The 7,430-nt window shown below is 42.5% G+C and overlaps 1 pseudogene; it reads right to left on the minus strand.

Moving 5' to 3' along the window:
• Positions 1 to 6,663: 6,663 nt before the first annotated feature.
• LOC123191647 (uncharacterized) overlaps positions 6,664 to 7,430 on the minus strand; it is a 150,369-nt pseudogene continuing 149,602 nt past the window's right edge.

Genomic DNA, 7,430 nt, shown 5'->3' on the forward strand with positions numbered 1-7,430 from the left:
TTGAAAATTTCCCACATATTTAGTTAATTTTTTGACCCTGGTCAGAAAATGGTCAGCAATTCTAAAAATGGAAAACGGGCTGCAATAAATTCCATATGAACTAGAAAATGAGTAAAAAATATAAAAATAATAGTAAATGGGCTGTACACGCCACGGATTTCTAGTCATCTTGATCTAAATACAGTTGACATTAGTTGGCATTAGTTGGCATATTGTAGTCGACAAGTTGGCATCTTTTATAGTTGACATCACTAGTCAATTTTTTGTGCAGACAGCAGTTGCTGGAGGAGCTGTCGCATCTTCCGCAACAGATGCTGAGGTATGTGGGTTTTTTGTGTGTGCTTATGAGCTATTGAATAGTTCCTTGCAAACCTTTTTTTAGTTGTTGTTATCTTGTTGCAATATCATTTCTTATTGTTGCACATCCGCTAGAACTTTTTGTAGTTGCCAGGTCTCGTATTTTTTCTTAGTTTTTTTGAGGGTAGCACACTGGCAGTCTTCAGTTGTGCTCATGAGCTTTATTAGTTGCATAAATACATCATATTAGTTGGCATGATCCATTTTATGAATATATAGCTTATTCCAATACTGATCCAAATGATGATTGCTAGTTTTTTTTCATTCTTGTTTTTTTTGTTTGTGTTTAATGTTTCCTTAATGTTTTTATTTTCTCATCAATAGGCCAGCGGTGAAGGAGTTGAGGTGGCTACAGGGGAAGATGTGGAGTGACCTTCACAAGCGAGTAGGATAAGGGCATCACCAGCGCGGTTTGCAAATTTCAACGCCTCTCTAACCCCACCACAGAAGTTAGAGCTAGTTTCGAGGTTGTTCCCGGGGGGCTATTGAACTTATCAGACACACTTCCAGCGGACCTCACTAAGTTCTGGTGCAGTCCTACCAGCCACAGACCTCTGAAATGGTTTTCCTAGGAAGGGGAAGGATCTGTGTCGATGCTGACAGTGTTCAGAGGGTATTTGATCTCCCAAACAGGGGTCAAAAACTCATATATTTAGTTGACAAGGATGCCACTAGGAGATTCAGACAGGCTTTCAACATAACTGGAAATTCTCATCCCTAGATCACTACATGGCTCAAGATGATTCAGGATATGGCTGGAATAACGGATGACACATTCTTTATGGCCTGGCTTGCGGTTGCCTTCAGCACTTTTCTAGCACCAACCATGGCCTTGAAGCTCAGCCCAAAGTGCTACGGACTTGTGCTAGATCATCAAATGCTCAAGAACACAAACATCTGCCTCTTTGTAGCAGAACACATTAATGAAGCTTTCCAGAACATGGACCAGGAGAAGCAAGCTGTCTGGTTGCTGCTTGTATCACTTGATGGTTAGTGAAAACGACCACTTCCATCTGTTATTGTTCTTTTGTGCAGTTATAGTTTGCTAAAATACTCATAATAATAACTGAACTTGGCTTTTCTTTTGTTGGGTCTGGTGCAGATACTATACCTTGATGCGCTCATACATGACATCCCAGTAAGCAACTGCGCGATACGATCAAATGCATGGGATAGTACTCTAATTGCCAAGGTGATCAAGAAGGATATTATCTCTCCTGGTGTGTTTGGCAAATTACAAGTGAGTTCTCTTTGTTTTTTCCAACAATGTCTTCTTTTTATGTTCTTTTGATGTCTGGTCACTTTTTTGGAAATTGCACAAAAAATTATCATCAGTTGGCACAAAAATGCATGTAGTTGCACAGCTTCTAGCTTTAAGTTTGGCATCTGCACACAAGTTCATTTTAAATTGGCACACCATCTTTTTTAAGTTGCACAGTTTTACTAATTTTGTTGCACAGATGTGTGGCATCAGTTGTTAGAAACTTTTTTCTAGGTGCCATGTGGGTTGCATAGTTTTTGTGTCTTTGTTCAGTTGCATATATGTATAGTCGAATTGTCTACCCCAGTATCTTGTTGTAGTTGCACAGGTTATAATGTTTGGTTTCGTTCAATACACAAATCTGTTTTGATAACCTTGTTCTTTTCTTATTCTCTTTTTTTACATCAGCTTAAAGAGGAGTATAGAGGCACGGAGCAGACACCACTGTTTGGTGGAATTTTGCAAGCTAAAGCATTCGTGACATCCAAGTTACCAATAACCTACAATCCGGATGTTAGTGTTTTGTATATAGAAATTTGTACCACTTACCAACATTTCTTTTGGCTGGGATGTATGTTCAGTTGCACATGTATAACTTTTGTAGTTGCGAGAATATAGGATTCAATTGGCTGGGATGTATGTTCAGTTGCACATATAAGCTTCTGTAGTTGCACATGTTCTTTGGATAGTCAAAGTGTTCGTTTGCAACCATTGACATCAAGTTGGCAGAATGCACGTTTTTAGTTTGTGCCACAGTGCATGCGTAGTTGGCTAGAATCATGTTTTTAGTTAGCAAGAAAGTGTGTCTTAGTCGGTTTTTGCTTATCACATCATTGTCAGTTACAGACATTTACTTTTTAAATTTTTTTCTATTTGAATCAGTACTGAATCTTTTTTTTGTGTTCATGCAGAAAAAGGCAAAGATTGCAAAAGTGGTCAATGACCTGTGGAAGGCTGTAACTGAACAGGTTGGCACCTTCATTGAGGCAGTTGCCAAGATCGATGACAAGGAACCGGATATTGATCCTTACATACAGCAGCCATCAATGGGAACCGAGCCGTCACGCCATGCTCCAAAAAGAAAGAGATGGGGGTCAACTATACAAGAAGAAGAGTTTGTTGAGGAGGAGTCGAAAGAAGATGAGGAAATGGAAGCAGCGATAGATGTTGACGATGACGATGACGAGTACAAGGAGGAGGATGACAAAGAAGAAGATGCAGAGGAGGAGGAGGAGGAGGAAGAGGAGGAGGAGGAGGAGGACAAAGAAGAAGAGGACAAAGGAGAGGACGAGGACAAGGAAGAAGATAGTGAGGCAGAGGAGGAGGAAGAAGAAGATGAGGCCAAAGAGGGGAATGGGGACAAAGGTGCAGCAGTTGATGGCAGTGAGAGGGGAGAAGACAAAGGTGTAGCAGTTGATGGCAGTGAGAGGGAAGAAGACAACGATGAAGAAGACAAGGATGGTTATGGTGATGATAAAGGGGGATCCAATGGAGGCAACAACATCAGCGATGATGATGATGACAACGCCCCTGGTTCTGGTGGTACAGGCGGCAACACATCCAGGAGGACTAGCACTTCTGCCACCCCTGCCAGCAGCAGCAATTCATTGAGTAGCAGGAGCACACTACAGATGTTGATTGACAAAACTTGCTGGAAAGACAAGGATTTGCCGAAGTCAAAGAAAAATGACGAAGCAGAGTCTCAGGGCAGCATTGATATGTTCAAGCTCTGCAACTTGAAGCCAGCTTTGCCAACCACCTTTCCTGTGCCAGATTTTAGCGACAAAGATATGTGTGAGAAGATAAACTTTCCATTGACAAGAGTCTGTTCTTATCAAGTGATGCTGAAAAGAATCAAATTGACATGGAGGAAGCTGGAAAGGGTCTTGATTGGGTTCATTCGAAGGAAAAATACAAGGAATATTTGAAGCAGCTTCCAGACCTAAGCTCCAGCAAGAGCAAGGTAGCATCCATGGCAAACCCTCACGTGGTCCAGAAGCGTAAAGAAGTTTCAATGAAGAAGAATCTGTAGCTGCCTCAAACCAAGGAGAAGATGGTGAGTGCAGATGCTGAAGTAAATATGGTCAAGGAAGTTGTGCTTCAAACTGATATGACAACTGTAGTGAGCAGAGAGCCAACCACCATCACAGGAGTTCAACAGATCAAGGGGAAGATTCCCCTTTCAACAGTCCCAGCAAAACCACCTAAGCAGCAAAAGATTGTCAAGTTTGCCAGGGGCACAAAGGGGCAACAGGCCACAAAAGGTTCAGGGTTCAGAGACGAGAGAGAACCGCGTGCCGCAGCCATTGATGCAGGGGTGTCAAGTTCTGCTAGGTTGTTGCCAACATAGACTAGAAATATGCCAACTACAGATACTAGTGTGCCAACTAATATGTCAGTTAGCAGCGTGGTCACAATCAAAACCACCACAGCTACTCAGGAAGGCACCACTGCAACTGCAAGCCCCAAGGTGCCTACTCATAAAGATGCTTCAATGCCAAAACAAAAGGAGGTGATCCAACTACCAAAGTGTCGTCCCCAAGAGCTAGCACACAGCAGCCAAGCAAGCCTACATCACCAAGAGCTAACTTTCAGCAACCATTAACACAAGAGGAGGTGTTCAACATTATAAGTAGGTGCAAGCCTCCAAGGCCGCCAACTACAACACTATTGCGAACCAAGTCAGTGAACGATGCACCCGTGTTTGTGCCGCAAGGAGATGCCCTGGTCCTTGAACCCATACGAAGATCAAATTCTTATCATGGTGACGGGTTCTGTGATGCACCATCTTTCGACCCGGCATAGATGGTGATACTCCAGCACCTGCTCCAGCAGCAGAAACAATGGAAGCCAGTGTGATTTGCATTGATGAGTGTGAGTTGGACCCAGCAGCTGTGAATGAAGGATGTGCTGCTGTTGATGCTGGCAAGGCAATAGCTCAAGAGCTAGATGTTGGATCGCTAGAGAATTGCCACACCCCGATATGCGTAGAACCAAAAGTTGGCATGAGCAGTTCTTCGGGACCACCTCTTGCACGAAGACAGAGGAGGGTAAGAAGGCCCACAGCAGCTCAAAGGTCTCCATTCATTGACTACAACAAGAAGAAGACGTTCAACTCCAATGAGGCAGTGAACAAGCTTTACGCTGCCCTCTTGTATTGGGTCAGGCATCACCCAGGAGAAAATGATGAAGCTACCAGGCAAACTAACTCCCCACATCCTACATACATATCTTTTTCAGTTGCACAGGACCAACCACTTAGTTGCACAGAAAGCATAGCATGTTGCACAGAACAGGGCTTTTAGTTGCACACTGTTCTATTTCAATTTCATGTACATTTTTTTGCTGCTATGACCCTTCGGGCTAACTTGTCTTTTTATTTCTTTCAAAAAAATCAGCCCTGAGATAGTCAGGTTTGGTGCTTTCTACATTTCTTTAAAGGAGTTAGTTGATTCGATGAAGCCGGTTCAATGGCTGTCAAAAATTGTTATTGAGATTGGAATCTTACACATCATGGATAACTTACCAGAAGGGTCAAAGAAGGTCATTATGCCACTGAGGTTTTCTATAAGTTTTTCCAAAACCTTCTTTGCCCTCATCTTTGTTCTGTAGTACTTTTTTGTTGACCAATTGAGGGAGGCCTTTCATCTACTAAGGAATTTGAGGCATGCTTTTATAATCTCTGCAGATGAATTTACAGCAAGGGATCCACAACGTGAATGAGATAAACAAGAAGTTTGATTACAAGAACCGTCTCGACAAGAAAGACTTGGTGAGTGTTGTGCCCACATGATCCATCTCTTTTAGTTGGCACCCACAGCATGTTCAGTTGCACATGACACATCTGTTAGTTGGCAAATACTTGTTGCAACCTGTTTTTAACTTGACCAAGTCTTTTACTGTTTTTCTTAGCTACAGCCTGTATCTGTGTCTGAAATCATTCATGCTTGCAGGTCATGCTGCCAGTGCTCGAGTGCACTGATGTAACTGATAAGGACGGAGGGAGGCATTATTGGGTCTTCAGTGTCAACTTGAGGGACATACGCTTCAAAGTTCTTGATTCAAATAGGAAGTTGGACAACATTGAGCTGATGAACACTGCCTCTACCATCGCGGGGGCAGTACGCTAGCTATGGAGGAAGCATTACAAAAAGTTCAGCATCGAGCACTTCCAGATTATAGACATTGGCGTACCAAAGCAGCTCGGCAAGTAAGACATTAAGAATGGCATTATTCTCAATTTATCACCATCAATTTTTAGTTTTTACAATTTTTCTACTTGTGCAATCTTTAGTTTTTCAAGACACAGAACTAGTCTGCAATCTGTTTATCATTTTTATGAGTTTCTAATGGATTATCTAGCCAGTTGCAGAGTGGCACATAAGTAGTTGCACAGTGGCACATAAGCAGTTGCATAGTAGAACATAAGCAGTTACACAGAGTGCATTATCTTTATTGATTTTAATTTTATGTGACAAATTTTCTTTTTTGCCCATTGCACTAATGAGTGTCGGCTTTTTGCACTGCTTAACGCCACCGAGTGGAACGGTAGCCAACTACCCAACTACGAACCTAAGGAAGTACTCAACATCAGGAAGAAGCTGGCATATGATTGGGTCACCAGCGTGCACAACACTGCCCCATGGAGGAAGTTGCTGAGATACGACAAGGACTAGGTCAGTACTGTTTTTCTTTCTCTACTCCATGGAGGAAGTTGCTGGTTTGCACAATTTTTAAGTAGATTTTGTTGTTGCACACTAGTAGTAATTCTGTTTGCAACTCAAATCATCACTTTTGTTGATACATTAGGAGCATTGGACATACAATTGCTCAACAACTAAATATTTAACCAGTTGCCATGGTTAGCCCATCCACTGTGGCATAAATAGCAACCTTTTTTTACACAGTGCATGAACTAATTCAAGGAGCATAAATTAGATACAGAGAAATCATAGATGTTGAATGTGTCCACTTGTTCCCAACATTGCTCAAAAAACATCATTCTTTTCCTTTTTTGTCCCAAAGTTACAAACGATGAAACAGAATCACAGTAGCCTGAGTGGACACACACCAGCAGTGTGCTCTGTAGATTGGCACTGGCTGCATTTGTTTTTCTACTTTGGGTGTAGCTCCAGCACCGATTTGTACCGTCGACTCTTTGCCCTACCCTTTGTAGTAGACCTTGGAGGATCCCTGGGCACAAAATCATCAAAAGCTTGTGTATGGGATGCAGCCTCCAACGGGGCAGTAGGACCATCACGATCACCTGTGTAATAATCATATAAAAAGTTTAGTATTTTTTTGTTGTGTAACCAGTACTAATGTTCTTTGCAACCACACAGCCCATGATGTGCAACTAACTGGTTGATGTGTGCAAGTTAAGTTGAAAAAAACACCTGTAGTAGCATGGCCCGTCATGGTACTTGGATTGTAATCGCCTATGGGCAGAACAGGAAAAACAATTTAGATCTTTAGCTTGATCCTCAAACTAACACAACACACACAACTAGGCAGCATGTTCTGTGCAACTGGGCACTATGATATGTGCAACTAAAGTCACACACCCTAGTTTTGTTGGGAGTTGGGGAAGGTATTTACCTGGGTGATGAGCCCCCTGAGTCCTGCCTGTAGGTCCATTGGGAGTAGCACGTAGGGCACTGCTAGTTGGGCCAGGCAGGGGAGGAGATCTTTGAGGGTTGGCATCGCCTATAGCCAGAACAGGACAAACAAGTTAGTTGTGTTATCTTTGATGCTCGAACTAACACATCGTGCGCAACTAGGTAGCCTGTTCTATGCAACTAGGCACCATGAT

The sequence above is a fragment of the Triticum aestivum genome, chromosome 2A (assembly GCF_018294505.1).
Source record: "Triticum aestivum cultivar Chinese Spring chromosome 2A, IWGSC CS RefSeq v2.1, whole genome shotgun sequence".
NCBI lineage: Eukaryota > Viridiplantae > Streptophyta > Magnoliopsida > Poales > Poaceae > Triticum > Triticum aestivum.